The sequence below is a fragment of the Anas acuta genome, chromosome 3 (assembly GCF_963932015.1).
Source record: "Anas acuta chromosome 3, bAnaAcu1.1, whole genome shotgun sequence".
Classification (NCBI taxonomy): Eukaryota; Metazoa; Chordata; class Aves; order Anseriformes; family Anatidae; genus Anas; species Anas acuta.
The window spans coordinates 14,830,322-14,848,204 of NC_088981.1; positions in this window are offsets into that span (position 1 = coordinate 14,830,322).

Sequence of the window (17,883 nt, forward strand, 5' to 3'; positions counted from 1 at the left end):
CTCTTCTCCAGGCTGAACAACCTCAACTCTCTCAGCCTGTCTTCATAGGAGTTTTACAAGAGTGGAGCAGAGGGGGAAAATCACCTCCCTTGATCTTCTAATCATACTTCTTTTGATGAAGCCCAGGATACGGTTAGCTTTCTGTGCTGCAAATGGACATTGCTGGCTGATGGTAAGCTTTTCAAACACCAGTACCTGCTTTTTTTTGCAGGGCTGCTCTCTATCCACTTGTTACCCAGCTTGTATTCATCTTTAAAACTGACCTGATCCAGGTTCAGGACCTTGCATGTGGCCTTTTTGAACCTCATGTTTTTCACACAGGCCCACCTCTCAAGCATGTCAAGGTCCCTCTGAATGGGAGCCCTTCCCTCCAGCACCACTCAGCATGGTGTAATCCACAGACCTGCTGAGGGAGCACTCAATCCCACTGTCCGTGTCACTGATAAAGATGTCAAACAGTACTAGTTCCAATACAGATCCCTGAGGAATATCACTCATGACCAGTTTCAAATTAGACATCACATTGTTGACAGCAATTCTTTGAGTACAACCATCCAGCCAATGTCTCATCCACCAAATGGTCCATGTGTCAAATCTGTGTCTCTCCAATTTGGAGACAAGGATATTGTCTGGGAAACTAGGGACATTCTCCCCATTAAAGTAGTAACACATTGTAATCACAAGTTTTTAATCTATTAAAATTATTAAAAATAAAAGAATGCCATTTTGTGCATTTCCTTGAGTGCTTATTGTAATTTATTAAATGTCTTGCTTTCCTGAAATCTTATTTTCCATCATAGTGGTTAAAAACTGGGCCCCAGAAACAGATGCAGTATTTCAATCACTTCCCTACAGAAGGTTAGACAACGTAGACTATTCTTCTATTTTTTACTTCTTGTTTGATTCTACAGCCATAGAATCTAACTCATTACCTGATTTATTTATCACTCTGTGTATAATTTCACATTAAAATATTTTTTTCTTTTAATAAGCTCAATTTACCTATCAGTTTTAATGGTTCCTTGATCTTGATACTTTAGCTCTCCACCAAGTTTTATAACTGATTTTATAATTATTTTAAAACTACATTAAACAACAGAAAAAATGCTAAATACTGCTAGACATATTTCTCTCTTCAAGATTCTGCTGGAAAACACTCCCTGTGGCAACTACTTTTGAGATCTGTCAGAAAGCTAGCTCTTAGTTCATTTCACTTGGGTTTTATGGACACAAATAGTGCTATTTTCCTATCACAATGTTGAAGGGAATTCAACATATTCAACATATAATATATATTATATATACACATTTACCTTTAGCTACCAAACTTGTGATCACAAACACTGAAACTAAGTTTACATCACAAGATAGATTCCCCATATGTTGTACTGAGTATTTTTAATATTATTTGGTGCTTTATCAATCAGTCTGGGGTGGAATGGGATTTTTTTGTTTGCTTATGGATTTTACTAGAAGCCTGTGAGACAGAGAAAGTCATCTTTTTTGCCTTTCCTGAAAAAAAAAAAGGCACAAAAACTTTGTCGAACTACGTCAGCATATCTATTTCAGTAGATAAGTTAAAAATATATAAATATATTTTCAGCTAATTTTGGGGGGGAAAGTGTGTGGTGTTCAGAACTCCCTCTATATTTAGAATGACCACGAGATCTCATTTAAGTTCTGCCATTCTCCAAACCAAGAAAGAAATCATGAGTTCCATTCCTGTTTAAAAGTATTGTCTATGAAAGCATAATTCACAGTTCTAGACCTACCTATTTAAAAAAATGAATCCTTAGCAAATGCTATGTACTATTTGTACTAATGGGCTAGAAAGTGCTTCATTGTTTTCAATGACGTTATCAGACACACCTACATAACTTCACAGCTTTCCAAATACAAAACAAGATTTCTTATTAGTGAATACCTGTGCCTTTTTTACATTGTTGTTCAAAAGTACATCATCATCTCTCTGGTGTCTAGTTTATGCCCCAATAATATTTACTATGTTTCCAATACAATACAAAAACCAACCAACCAACCAAAGAAACTGTACAGCCCTTGCCATTAGGGTTGTTGCAGTAGAGAGCCTCTGGGTGAGGATTAAGGGGATAGATACCAAAACAGATGTCATTGTGGGTGTATAATATTGAGTGCCTGCCCAGAACTATGGTACAGGTTAGCTATTCTACAGGTAATTGGGGGAAATCTCTGGATCATTTTTTCTCATTGTTATGGGAGATTTTAACTCTCCGGGCATAAACAGTGAATTGCTGTGACAAGCAAGTCTGGTAAATTCCTAAAGTGTGTTGAAGATAACTTCCTATCAAAAGTACTGAGTGAACCAGCTAGGAGAGGTGCTCTCCTAGATCCACTGTTTGAGAATAGGGAAGGTATTTTGGGAAAGTTGACAGTAGGTGGCTGTTTTGGCTCCAGTGATCATGAATTAGTTGTATTCAACATTTTTGGTGTAAGAATTAAAAAGTTCAGTGTAGGCTGCTCCAGGCTTTAAGAGAACAAACTTTAGGCTGCTCAGGGAGCTAGTATTGTCTGCTGGGACTCTATTTCTATAGTGTTTATGGTTCCACGAGAGCTGGTCACTCTTCAAGAAACACCTCGTGAAAGTCCAGAAGCAGGCAATACCATTGTGTCACAAGACAAGGAAGGGGTCAGAAGACCAGAATTCCTCCTAGAACTAGGGAAGAAAATCATCAAGGTCTGGCTTGACAGGGAGAGCACAGAGCTACAATTCGCATATGCAGAGATAAAACAAGAAAAGCCAAAGCTCAGAAGCTCTGCTTGAGTTAAGACTAGTGAGTATGGTGTCAGAAAACAAAAAAGGCTTTTTGAAACATGCCAACAGTGAGAGGAGTCTAAGGAAAACATTGGACTGATATTTGATGAAGATGGTCACCTAACAAGTAAGGTTGAGCAAAGACAGAAGCTTTTAATGCTCCTTTTTTTTTTTTTTTTTTTTCTCAGTCTTTTAATAGCAGTGACATATTTTGGGATGCCTGGTCCTCAGAGCTGGAGGACCATGACTGACAGAGCAGTCACTTTCCATCTGTGGTCACTGAAACTGTAAGGGAACAGTTGCATCAAATGAACTGATGCATTAACGTAAGTCCATGGGACCTGACAGGATTCACCAGCAAAGTGAAGGAGTTAGTAGATGTTATAGCAGGAATCCCTCTAAACAGTTTACCAAAGGTCTTGGGAGTCTGAGGAGGTTCCTGCTGACTGGAAGCCTGTCAATGCTATACCCATCCATAAAAAGGGCATGAGAGAAGACACAGGCAACTAGAGACCTGTTAGTCTAACTTCAGTCCCTGGAAAAGTTGTGGAGAAAATTGTTCTGGGTGATATTGAACAGCATTTAAAGAACAAAGTTATTAATATGGAGAGTTGACATGAGTTAATGAAGGGAAAGTCCTGCTGTAGTAATTTGATCTCCTCTTATGATAAGGCCACCTGCTTGGTGGAGGGAAGGAATGCAGTGGACATAATCTCTTTGGATTTTAGTCTGGCTTTTGATACTTTCCTTCAGAGTATCCTTCTGGACAAATTGTCCAGCAGTGAGTTGAACAGGTCACTGTATGCTGGATAATGAACTGGCTCAATGTCAGAACTCAAAAGGTCATTGTGAATGGGGCTACGTCTTGATGATGACCAGTTAATGGCAGTGTTCCTCATGGCTCAGTTGTAGGGCTAGTCCCGTTCAGCATTTTTATTAGGGATCTAGATTCAGGAGTTGAATGCATCCTTAGCACGTTTGCCAATGAGGAAGGGAAATGAAGAGAGAGGTGCTGATCTCTTCTCCCTGGTAACCAGTGTTAGAATGCAAGAGAATGGCACAAAGCTGCTCCAGGGGAGGTTCAAACTGGACATTAGGAAAAATTTCTTTACTGTGAGGGTAGTCAAACACTGGAACGGGCTTCCTTGTGAGATGTTGATGCCCCAAGCCTATCAGAAGCATTTGGATAATACCCTCAGGAATATGCTTTTAGTTAGCCCTGAAGTGGTCAGGCAGTTAGACTGCATGATCTTTGTAGGTCCCTTGCAACTGAACTACTCTAAACAAAGAAACTACTTTAAACAAAGAAACCCACTATTTTATTGATTTACATGTACATCAAGAGTCAGAAATTTCTTTCCTGCTAGATCCAGCTTCCCCTTGTCAATTTTCTACATTTTCAAACTATTTTTTTTGAGTTATTTTTCTATTTTCTCTTTGCTTTGCTTATATAATATTTTTAATAGCTATTTGTTGCCTTATTTTGCCATTTGTGTTGTTTAGTGGATTGAACAAGCAGTTTCCCACCATTCTTAACTAACCATAGAGAAGAAATAGGCAGGCTTAACCAAGGTCACAGAAAACAGGAATGCTAATATAAATGGGACAAGAAAACGGGTCTGGAATCTGAATTTAGTACTTCACAAGAAAGAGTTCCCCTTTGCATGAAGAGATTTGACATTTGCTCAAGCCAGGTATTCTTCAAGAATGAAGCATTCTTACACTAGTTTATCTGTAATTCATCCTGGGTTGTGGAGATATAACCTCCCAAACATCATCAATTTTCATTCACATTCTCATATAATTTTTTTCTCTCTCAGGTTTCCTCACAGAGGTTTTCTAAGTTTTGAAATATCACAATTCTTGAAATCTGGTCCACTTATAATATCTATTGTAGGTGTACAGAGTACACAATAGTACATCTGTAAATAGAAATCTCAAGTCATAATAAACAGATGCTTTTAAAGGTAGTTTATCCCATTCTTTGTTTTGATTTGACCAGTATACAATAGATCTATTCCTTGAGAATTTCTGCATAATTTTAAAAACTTTTAGCCTTGATATTAAAGTAAATGAAAGACTGCCTTTCTTCACAATTTTGTGAGCTCACCTTTATATAGGGTTATTATTTAACATTCTCTAGGATGCCCTTGCTTCTTCTAACCAAGAGTTGTCTCTTCTCCGAGAATAGGCTGGTCTGCTTACTCAGCTGTTTTTCTTGTGAAAACACAGTACCTTTCAACACACACCACACATGTTGGTTCACTCTTGTATTTTCTGCCATCTGTTTTTTCTTTTTGAAACTGTAAGGACGTCTGAAAATACTGAAAAATATCTTTTACTTCTTTTCAGTTGCTTTCTGAGTTCATATTGGATTTTTTTTTTTTATTTTATTTTTTGACTATGCAATTTCATGTGATTCCATATCTTAGTTACAATAGATGTCCCATGTAAAGTTCTGGAAAATTATTTTGTACTTCTGACCAATCTTGCTGATATGATTTCTATTACATGAATGTAGAACAAATGTAGTTTCTGTTTAAAATATGTGTATGTAATTTTCATTACTTGTAATACAGAATTGTTGATGAGAATTGCTTCTATAATGCAATTCTAGCTTGAATAGTAGTACCTTAGTCCTGCATCTTCATGCCAAATAGACATTCACTAAATGTTCCCTCTAATTTTGTGTTTTGTCTTTCCAATACAGTTATCCCACTATATTATTTGCCATACCTCTAAGAAAAATTTCTAGCTAGATAGAAGACATCCTACTTATTTTTAGCAGCTGGTTATCATATCACCAATCTGTTTCATTTTTCTTTGTAGTTTTTGTAGTGTTTTTTTTTTTTTTTTTTTTTTTTTTTTTTTTTTGTAGTTCAAGGGTGTCAATGTAAACTCAAGAAAAACTTTCTTTTTTTCTCAAATATTGTGTTGAGGATCTCATTATAGATTGCAAATCCTCTCCTTCACAATTATCAGATTATACTTAATGCAACTGCAATCTCACTTTTTTTTTTTTTAATTTATTTTTAGAATGAAGGCTTCATCAATATATAGGTCAGTGGTTGAATCCTTGCAGACAGGGAGATAGGGACATGAAGTGGTAAGTAGAATAGAAAACACAAACCGTCCAAGGCAGCTTATTCATTGTACTTGATTACTCATTATCTTCTTCTGTTACCTGCTGTAAAGCCATCTGTTAGTGGAAGGAACTCTACCCTGTTCTCCAAATTTGCTCAAAATCCCTTGTTTACCATTCTGTTCAAGCGGTTTCCTGGGACTAGTTGATCCCATAAAGTTAAATTGTGTTCTTACATTTGCATGCAAAAGGTCAACTGTTTGCCAAATTGATTAAGAAGCTACTGACTTTTTCTATTAATTATTGAATTATTATTAAAACATTATTAAACATCCCCAAATAAAACAAAATTGTAAAAATGTCTTGTTCCTCTTTTTGTTTTTCCCAAATGGTGAAGTTTTTAGAGTTACAACCATTATTCATTTCAGCAAATAATCTGGGACTTTTTTTTTCAGATATTCACTTCACCTGGGCCAATTAAGAACAGACAACATTCACGTTCAAGCTTTACAGTATTGAATATTTTAACTTTATAGTACATTAAGCTAAACTAGGTTTAATGTTGAAGCAGTGAGTTAAGTCCTACTCTAATATTTACTTTTTTTTTTTTTTTTCTGAATGATACTGTTTGCTGTTTACAAGCATTCTAGTTGAGAAGCAAATAACGTTTAATAATTTTCCCCATAAAACTCAGCACTGTAAAACATTATTACAGCAGCTGTAACACTATATAATTTTACTTGCATGATTCAAATTTCATTAGACAAAAGCTTTACCAGGCACAGCTATTCTAAACATTTAATTGTTTTTACCCTTGAAATGAACATTGCTATTACTCAGGCTTTTTCTAGTATGAGATACCATCTTAATTTTCTTAATTTGCTATACCTGACCATCTGCAAATAATAGGCTTATAGACAGAAATACTATATTTATACTTTTGTGATAATTTGATTTTTATTTATTTATTTGTTTGTTTGTTTGTTTTTTTTACTTTTCTTTTTATCTTTATTGACAGGGGAAGGACAGTAATATTTGTTTATTGGGACACTGCCCCCATACATAATGTTTATAAATAAGTACATAAGTAGGGGAAAAGCAGAAAAATTTAACCTGCAGACAGCATTCTTGGAAATCACTGGAATCTCGGGAGCAGTCAAAGACATTATCTTAAATATTGCACCAAAAATATTTTTTGTTTGTTTGTTGACTTTATACTCCAGATATTCTAAAATGGGACTGTCAAATGGTAAGTGTTGAATCTAATAATCTTGTTCTAGCCAAAGAGATTTTCTATTTTTTTTGACAGCCTGATTTTATCTGGTATTTAATTGAACTAAATTAGTTTTGTGCATAAATACTGAACTTATAAAATTTTTTTAACGAGTAAACTGTTGGATTTTTCTTCTTTCTCATCACAATTTGCTTATAAAAGTTTATTTTTGTCTTTTTGAAATGCAACATAGCAAATTGGCATTTAGTAGCTTATTATGAACAAACTGCTGTAAAAAGTAATTTTTAATGATATACTTTACAATGTGCTATTTTTCATACCTGTCTTTCAGCTTATCTTAAGCCATTCATATCTTAAAAAAGTCAATTTTAAGTGAGAAACTATAGTATTAAATTTAAGGAAAAGCATGGCTATTCACTTGTTGTTTGTGTTACAGACTATTTTTTTTAATATTCACTATGCACATTACACTTATAAACTGTTGAACAAACTATTTGAAAAGTTTAATTTTTAGTTAATAAAGAGCCATGAATAACAGTGATGATTACAGAAGACTATTTTAATGTCCTATAGTGGGGAAACGTTAATGTAGCAACATAGATAAAAGAATTAAAGAGTAAGCAGTTTCTCACCATTCTTAACTAACCAGAGTTTAGAGTTATTGAGGCACCACCCTGTAAGAGCAGGGGAACAGTGAAACCTGGAATAAAAAAGAGATTTACTCAAGAGACAGTTCCACTGTATGTTAAACCACTTCCCACTGAAAGATAGGACAGGCATAACACTCTAATCATCTGTTTCTACATATGTGCAGGGCTTTGGGTATTCACAAGAGTTTTTGATTCTCATCCATGTTGACTAATTTATACACTATGTTTGATTTTCTAAAGTTATGTCATATTATATTTAAACACCCCAAAGAAAATCAGTCCAGGGAACTTTCCTCATTTTTTTAGAGCAGTAAACTCACTGAAGCATTTGCTCATTTAGTTTATGTCCAGAATCTGCTTAAAGGATACAAAGTATAATAACTATTTAAGTTTTTTTTTTTTTTTTCTTCCTTTTGATGGGGCGATGAGAGGGAAGTCTATCCCAATTGTCATTGTTCACTAACAGTAGAGGTGAACTCTCTTCTATCTTATAGACCTCACATTTCATTAGATGAAACTGGGAGATTGACCCACTTTTAAAAGTATGTAGACATTTCACTATATCTTCATTTTAGAAAGAGAAATAACTGAATTTTAAAAGAAAGTAACAAAAGCACTGACATTTCTAAATTATAGCAGTGATTTATGTTTAAATTAAATAAAACAATATTCTAGCTATCATCTTTCATTTAAGATCATTTAAGAGATTATTAAGTCATTTTCAGACTGTAATACTACATATTCAAATCATCAAAGCTTTAACGATTTAGCCAACATTGATCAAAATCAAAGCACCCAGTTCCAGACCTTGAACTTGCCTTTAGATTCCAAAGAAGTCACAGACAGGGATCTGCTTGCCTAGAAAATCAGGGGTAATTATTTTGTCATAAGAAAAATATTTGTCTTTTCCCTAGATTGGAAGGGAAATTAGAATAGAATATGACATTAGAGTTATTATGACATATAAGTCATTAGAATATGACTTTTGTAGTAACCATAAATCAGAAATTATCATCATCTATTTGGTGATTATTATCCTCTCCAAACTTGTTGAAATGTCTCTTTAATATTAGTATCTTCTGTAAGTTTCTCTTTCCTTTATACTTTATTTTAACCTTGCTTTGGCTCCAACCTTCTGGCTATACATAAAGTCTGATAAAAAACTTGCTCTGTAAAAGACTCTCCTTGCCATTGCAGTTTTCCTGCTTTCACACATCTAAAGTACCTGAACAATTTGTCTGTTCCAAATGTCTGAAGACATTCTTCCTTGAAAATGAGATTCCATTATTAGCTGTAATGAGCAAGACGGAAGAAAAACCTTTTTTTACTTTTTGCTTGCTATGTGGCTGGTCTTTTTTTTTTTTTTTTTTTTTTTTTTCCTTTCTCTGACAACTTTATTCTCCTCTGTGCCATACTTACTCAGTGGAATATCCTTCTGTTCCATCTTGAGAACAGAGAAAGCCAAGAAGCCAAGTTGACCAAAAATTCCTGCATCTCCTTTTCTAGCAGTCTTTCTTTCACATCTGTTCCTCACAGTTACCACCAGCCCATCATGAAAGAACAGAAGTTGCTGTCCTTAAACCCTGACAACTGTCTGTATTGTTCCATCATGTTCATTTTTTCTTACCTAAACATGAAGATCTTGTAATATACCAGTGTTCTTTTCTTTCTGACCCATTCTTCACATCTATAATGTGATGATATTTTGCCAAGAATTTCCCTCTAACATTGCCTGTTTAGAACCTGAGCAAGTAAAAATACTATACATTATTACATAAGTTTATTGACAAATATCAAAACTGACACAGATGGATGAATATCATACAAATAGGTTGAAGCAGATTTTGAGGGACAAACTAATAAAAGGTTAAAAAGATAAAAGAATTATTGGGGAAAAAAAAAGAGATAAATGTGTTCTGGAATGTATTTATTAATTCTCTCCTACTGAATTACAAATATGTACAGTAATCTGGAGGCAGGATTTTTTTTACATATCCAATGGTTTATATGATAAAACTAAACTGCTATCAAAATAAATTCTTAATAATTTTAACATGTGTTTTGGTGATAGTCCAAAGACTCTTCCTTTTTTTTTCCCATATCGTTACCAGCATTAGTGTTATGGTTTAATCCAGCAGGAGGGGAAAATAATGATAATAATTATGATAAGAAATATGCAAAACAAGTGATGCACAATACAGTTGGTCACCACCAGCTGACATGCCCAGGCTGACCCTGAGCAGAGACAGCCCTCACCCCAAGCCAGCCACCCATTCTTCTTGTTCAGCATGATATGGTATGGTATGGAATATCCATTTGGCCATTTTGGGTCAGCTGTCCTGGTCCCTTTCAGTCTCTTGTGCATCTCCAGCCTCCTCACTGGCAGGGCAGCATAAGAAGCAAAAAAGTCCTTGACTTAGTGTAAACACTGCTCTGCAACAACTAATACATCGGTGTGTTATCAGCATTATTCTTGTCCTAAATCCAAAACACAGCACTATAACAGCTACTAGGAAGAAAATTAACTCTATCCTAGACAAAATCAGGACAATGAGCAAAAGTGCAAAGCTTCTTATATGTTTTATCTTGGTAGGCTTCTGCAGGCATTTTACATTCTCAGTGTTGAAAGGAAAGAAAGATCATTAACAGCAGCTACTGACAGTGAGACAGTTTCTCAGGTGATTTTTTAAGCTTAAATTTGAAAAGCATTACATACATGGGTCTTCACTGGTCTTAGCCAGGCCTGTGTCCCTTGAAATCACAAACTCAGCCAGGATGTGGTCACTGCAGCCACGGCTTCCGCCATCTTCATCTTTTGGAATCACTCCTCTATGGCGTGGCTTACTTCAGAATCTCTAAATTTTTTATTTCCCAGTTTTAACCTGATTTCACAGATTAACCCACACACACACCTTTTTTTTTTTTTTTTTTTTTTTCCCCACCAACTTCCATACATATCCACAGTAGCAATAACCTTAACTAAACTCAGGCTTTTCAATTCATTCACTTTATTTCTATATTCTAATGTTTGTACAGGAGCTTATAAACTTTTGATTTTTGTTCTTATGTTCATTTTGATGTGACTTTTGTTTGCTGTTTCCTACAAGAAATGTATTTTCTGCTCTATCTTTTGTTGCTGTGAATAATATTGAATCTTTAAATTAATGTACCTCTAGAGAATGGAGTACTTGCTGACTTTCAAACAGTTTTTATTTTGATGATTCTATTCAAAGGTTTCCTACTTTGACATGCCAGAAGCTTTATTCTGTTTTATCTTTAATAAAGCCAATCCTTCCTGTATAAGTTGTCACTGTTAGCAAAATTCATTTTCTCTCCAGCACGCTTTTCTCAACCATGGACCAACATTTTGTCCTCTCTGAAATCTTCCAGAGAAATGGAACAGTACTTCACGGAAATCCAGATCTTAATTTATACTTGTCAGTTTACATTTTTTAAGAAACGCAGGTTCCAGCTCTTTCTCTAAAGGATGCAGATAAAGGATGGAACAAGCATCTGTGTTACAAAACAAATACAGCTCTCTGTGAGAAGACTTCTTTCTTCAACCAGCTATTAATCAAACACCCTTCTCCCCCCTTTTTTTTTTTTCTGATAAGTTCATCAAAATCATTATGTTACTGCAAAATTTATGTCTCTCTCAGAAGATCCTAATTTACTGAAGAGCTACTTATTAGAAAAAAATCTTTACCAGCAGCAGGGGTATTATTGCATCTTCAGGTATAAATTTATGAAGAGACACATCAGAGGCACAAGAAAATGCATCACGTTTCATAATCTTTACATGTAAAAAAGAATGATTATTTAGTTGAATAACTTTGGTCACAAGGTTAGTCAAATCTGTCTACTTATAAGCAGTCTTAATTATCACTCTGGTTAATAGAATGTTTCTCCAGTTGAGATCTCAAGCTGTGGGGCTAGAGACACAGGGAAAAAAAATAATACAGAGTATATGACACAGAATGAGGAATAATAAATATTTCAAATACCAGAAAATCTTCAAATCTGATCAAATGATGTTTTGCTGTTTTTGTAGACTATCAGTTTTCCCTATGATTATATCTCCTTTAGAAAGGTTAAATTCACAATTCTAAAATCATTTCAAAAGCTTCATTATTTTTATTATTATTATTATTTGAGGTCTGATTAATGATTAAAAATATTAGAAAATACTCAGAGGAAACATGCAATGAAGTGTTTTCTTCAGGGGAAAAATTGACGTGAACCTGTGTAATGTTTGTTTTTGCCTCTTAGTATATATAAAGGATTCCAAGAAACTTGCAGATAGACAACAAAATTTAAGGAGTCCATATGGAAGGAAACTCCACCGAACTCTTAAAGTCCTTGAATGCCACCTGGTCTCACTGTCTGATGACTTAACATAACCTGATTAATGAGGTTTCTGTATTGGCACTGCCAAATTAGAAATCTGCAGACCCACACATCTCTGAAAGTCATAATAAAGACCTCCAAAATACAAGAATAGGATGATAGCACAGTCTGTGGCAGGGTGGAGTGTTGAGATGCTGTTCCTAATAAATGCAACACAGGCTAATATCAGTTTTACAGCATGACTGAAAATCGAAAAGAACTGCATAAAAACATATTGATGTTGATTGTGATTGGTAGCATATCAGCAGAGACATTTCTGGATTACATGCTAGTCCACAGCAAGCCAACTGAGTACGTATGCTTGTGCCTTACTTCAGAATCAGGTACACAGAACTGATCATTGGTATCCTGTATTGATACATTTATAAATATTACTTTTACTATTAAAAGAAATTTTACATACTTTTCTTCTTTCTTTTTCCCTTCCCTTCCCTTCCCTTCCCTTCCCTTCCCTTCCCTTCCCTTCCCTTCCCTTCCCTTCCCTTCCCTTCCCTTCCCTTCCCTTCCCTTCCCTTCCCTTCCCTTCCCTTCCCTTCCCTTCCCTTCCCTTCCCTTCCCTTCCCTTCCCTTCCCTTCCCTTCCCTTCCCTTCCCTTCCCTTCCCTTCCCTTCCCTTCCCTGTCGTTGATATTTTGCAATTGGGTAGACTAAATCTGCACATGATCAGTTACTTCAGTTACTCCAGTTACTACTAGTGAGCAGAAATTTACTAAACTGTGGTAAATCACTCACTTTTAGCATATGCTTACATAGTAAGAAAATATTCAGAACTACTATAAGCCTTTTCTAGGTAAGTCTTCCAGACTTACCACCCATCTGCTGCTACCAAAAATATGAACTCTGTGATACATTTGATTAAATGGATATCTGCAGCTACCATTTCATTTGAAGTTTTGAGGAAAACAACAGATAACAGCTTTATACTTCTGTAACACTCCAGATGGTGATAATTCTTTTCAAAGCATCTTAGGGCTGCAGGTAAAAGTATGTTTACAAAACACATCACTGAAATTTTAACACCACTTGACATTAAAAATTCAAGCAAATATTTTTATCTGCTTTTAATATTTATTACTGACATACACTCTTTGTTCATTTGAAGACACCTAGGGTTATCTTATATCTAGAAAGACCTTAAGTACTTTTTCTCTACTGTTATTGGTATATCAATACCAAAAGGTATTCCATAAAATCCAAGAGTCTATTTCGTTAAAACATGAGCAATATGTCCTGCAATTTTCTCTGCCATGAGCAATTGTACCATCTAGTCCACAAGTCCTGCCCAAGCAGTTACTTACAGAATAGAATTTTAGTCTTATATACCATGCCTGGGCTTTTACTTATAATGAGTATTTATAACATACTGACCTGATGAGTTGTTCAAGATTTGATGTATCCTATCAATGATATAGCATGAATTGACCACAGTGTGTAAAAATGGATCAAATTCTATTGAAACTCAATTTTCAATTTCACAACAAGACTGTGACTAAAAAACAGTCACATTATGGCACATTATGTGCCATAATATCTTAACAGCAATTTAGAGATATCTTGTCCCAGGTTCTATAGGTCTTTAAGGAGGCTTTGACTAAGCTCTCACTCTCATTTCTGCTAGCGCAGATCTACATTGTCAATTGGTCTGGGCCTACTTTAAAGAAGCATTTTTCTCATTTTTCTCACATAATAATGGTGTTCCTTCCTTCCTTCCTTCCTTCCTTCCTTCCTTCCTTCCTTCCTTCCTTCCTTCCTTCCTTCCTTCCTTCCTTCCTTCCTTCCTTCCTTCCTTCCTTCCTTCCTTCCTTCCTTCCTTCCTTCCTTCTCTTTATTAAAGCTAAAGAGTTGATTGTCGGATTCTTTGCAACTCTTTCCAAATAGTCTGCACCAGTGTCTCAACTTCCAAGCTACTACAAAGCCTCTTCATGCCCAGTAATTGAACTCTCTTCCAGCTCTCAGCCTCTCACTTGATTCTGTATGGCAAATTCCTCTAAATGTGAGGGTTACTAAACCTCCCTTACCTACAAAAATATTCCTAAGCATTTGCTTTACAGATGATGGTCATTCTTCTGAAAAACATACACGTACATTGGAAATGTACAGCCTACAACTCTGCCAAATCTGGCAGGTCCAACAACAACAGGTCCAATGAGTCTGGTGTCAGTCCTATGATGCATAACAGTCCAGTATTTCCAGATATCTATAGCCTGAAATGCCAGACTTCCCTAAATGCACTAGATCTTTGCAACAAGTGGTATGGCAGTAGATTACCACGTAGATAGGTTGTTTAATTAGTAAAAGACACAACTTACTACTCATATCAGTGAAGCTGACAGGTGTGAGTGAAGAATATATTTTGATGTTGACAGTCCTCTGGAAAGCACTTTACTTTGAGTTCTTTTGCTGGTTGTTTTGCCTTTACAGAACTCACATGCTGCTCTGTTGACACACTAAAGTCTTTTTTAGATCTGCATGTATGTTAGAACTAGGCCTCTGGGGGACAGGAAAGAAGTTCTTTCAACTAGGGACTATACTTGACATTACTCAACATAAAAAAATCCCTATGGGACAGTGCTTGTCAGAAAGAGTCATTAATAATGCAGAGGCACTGGTACTGATTAGCTGATGAAGTTGGGGTCTTTTGTAAAACAAACAAACAAACATACAAAAACAAACAAACAACAACAAAACAACTACAATAAAAACATAACATGTTTATTTCACTAAATGATGTCCTTTGAAAATTTCTCAGAATCTTAGATCAATTTCCAAGTTGAAAGATGAGGAACCTCTCCAAAACAGTCAGTGTATTGGAGTATTTGGATGAAAAGATAAGGGCCAAAAGCCAGATCTCCACTGTGCATTTGAGCAGATGAGTTGTCAACCATCAGGTGATGGATGTTTCCCTTTGGTTTTACATTAAAAATATCATTTCAATGGTCTTAATCTCATTCTGATGCAAAATGCGGTATTTACAACTTCAAAGTGAACTGAAATCTACTAGACACTTTAAAGTGCTTCTGAAGATCAAGCCTTTTTCTGAAATGGTTAGCTACATGGTCTTGGACAAGTTACTTAATTTCCAAGAAGCAAACAAAATACAATTGCCTGCCTTATACTGTTACCTTGAGGATCAACTAATGTCAGTGATGTGCTTAGCAAACTTTGAGTGCTTTGGCATTTCTTGACATCTGGAACAAGTTTCATAGTACCTCTGAGAGGAATGAATTCTTATCATAGAATCTGCAGTCTACAGGGGACTGTTCATTTGACCACAAGATTAAATTGGCTTTTAAAATATATTTTTGCATGCAGTAGAATGGGCTATGATTTCAACAGGCAGCATCTGAAATAAAAGGTGAAAGAAACCTACCTGATGCTGTCAGCTCTGCTACACTTTTATCCCAAAACACTTTTTAAATCAGTTTTATTCAGAATCTAAGGAATGCACAGTCATTGGTGAGCTTTTGTGGGCATCCTGATAAAAAAATAAAAATAATAAAAATAAATGAAAGGGGTCAAGATTTAATGTAACATAGTGAGGATACACATCTTTTATTGGTTTAAATTCATATCACATATAACTTTGTATATAGTATACACATACAGAAGCAAACTGATTAATCCTTACTGAGCTCTAATTATCTAATCTTCAGTGATTTGGCAGTTGAAGGAGCACTTGAATGACATTTCCTTTGCAAACAAATGGAGGTAGCTATTGGAGGTAGCTGTTGTTTTAAAATACAGTGAAATGTAACAAATCACAATGCTATGGGCAATGAAGATAAGAGCTTTCAGCTTTTACAAAACAGTGTTCTCTTGAAAAAAAAAATCTATATATTTAAGAGAAGCAATATTAAATTTGATCATTTTTAGAGAAATAGCTTTTTCTTGTTCTTAATTCTATGCCTGTAACTAATACAAATGATTTAATTGGCTCTTCTCACAAACTTAAAAGTTTTTTTCAGTATCTAAAATAATCTAGTTTCTTTTTTTTTCTTTTTTTTTTTTTTCTCTCTTATATCTTTAATTCTTTCTCAAAACCATATTCTAATGATATTTTTAATACAAGTAATGCACCCTGTATCTCTACCATCAAAATTATTAAACTATTCTCCACAACAACAAAGCTGACTTACTGATGTGACCACATGTCCATATCTAATTTGTGTCATGAAAACAGTCCTAGGAATGTGAAGTTGTTCTATATGCAGATAAAAAGAAATTATCTATGCTGACAGTATAAAATATTAATATTTTTTCAGTTCTGAAACTGGAAAAATTCTGTTATGTTCAGTTATAACTGAAAAGAAACATTTTTATTACCTGCAATAAAATTTATGGGGAATAATTATGGGTAGCTGGGAATCATTACACAAACATGAAGCTGTTCAAATGTTAGCAGAACCAATATTAGTGACTGGGGCACTGCCTCAGAACAGAAGAGCCAAGTTTTTAAGGCTAACTCAGCCTTAGCTCAGGTCTTCCATATGCACTCAGAAGTAGTTCAGGTGAGACAGGTACCTTTTCTACACTTTATACCAAAAAAAAAAAAAAATGCATCAGAGTGTAGCATCTCTTCTACTCCATTTAAATCAAATAAGCAAACAAAGAGCCAAGTTCTCTGCTGTAATGAGTAACGATTGAAGTAGAAGGGGGAAAACACGTAGACATACATTAGGTTATCTACAATTTTGTCAGTTAAGTTGCTTGTTTGGAAGGTAAGAGATGTACTTGTCAAGTTTGATTTCTTCCTGACTTGTATAGGAAGGATCTAACTTAGTCTTCTTCAGTGAGAAACATAATTACTATTTGAAGTACTATCTGTCTGACAAAATATAATAATGTAAGTTACAAAATACATTTTTTAGGATATAATGCTCAATTTAGACATTTAAATTGCTTCATCAGCAACAATAATATTATAAAACAATATAAACAAAATCCCTTAAATATTTTTAAAAGATTTTAAAGATTTTAAAAGAACTTTTAAAGATTTTAAAAGTTACTTTAAAATCATGCTATAAACCCACTATTTTACAGCTTTGCTTACAGGACAGCATCACATAGAAGACAATCTAATTTAAGAGTATATTCTCAAATGAATAAAAGAAGGCCTGCTTAAATTTCAAGCTTAAGAAATAAATTCTTATTATACTGGGGAAAGGCATTTACTGTAGAAAGAGTGATTCTGTTTAATATTCTGAAACCCTGCTTGCACCATTATAATTTTTGTAAGCCCTAAATATTGAGTAAAAAACTTTATCCTTAATAACATACAAGATATGACTATCATAGCATATGTCATCACTTCCAGCATGTCCTATTAAAAATTTCTAGTATCACTATGGAAGTCACTTATAACTGTAAGATACTGCAAATCATTAAATGCACTGAGAGGGCTGTAATACAAGATCTACTGAATGAAATGCTAGTCTGTCATTTGGTAAAGATCAGCATGGATCAGTATCAATGTCTTTTCAAATTTCTTTTGAATATATTTTAGTCATGTTCAGAGCTGCTTTTTGAAAATAGTATTTGCATTCAGTAAGATTGACTGATAGCCACCTAATAAATGCCTTCTTTTTTCCATTTTGAATGTTTCCTTTTTGTGCACCAATTGCTGTATTTTATTATGAGTCACAAAAGTCATTTACACGTTCTCCACAGGTTGTCATTGTTATTTATTGGCTAACCCAAGACAGCAGACAATAACTTATATA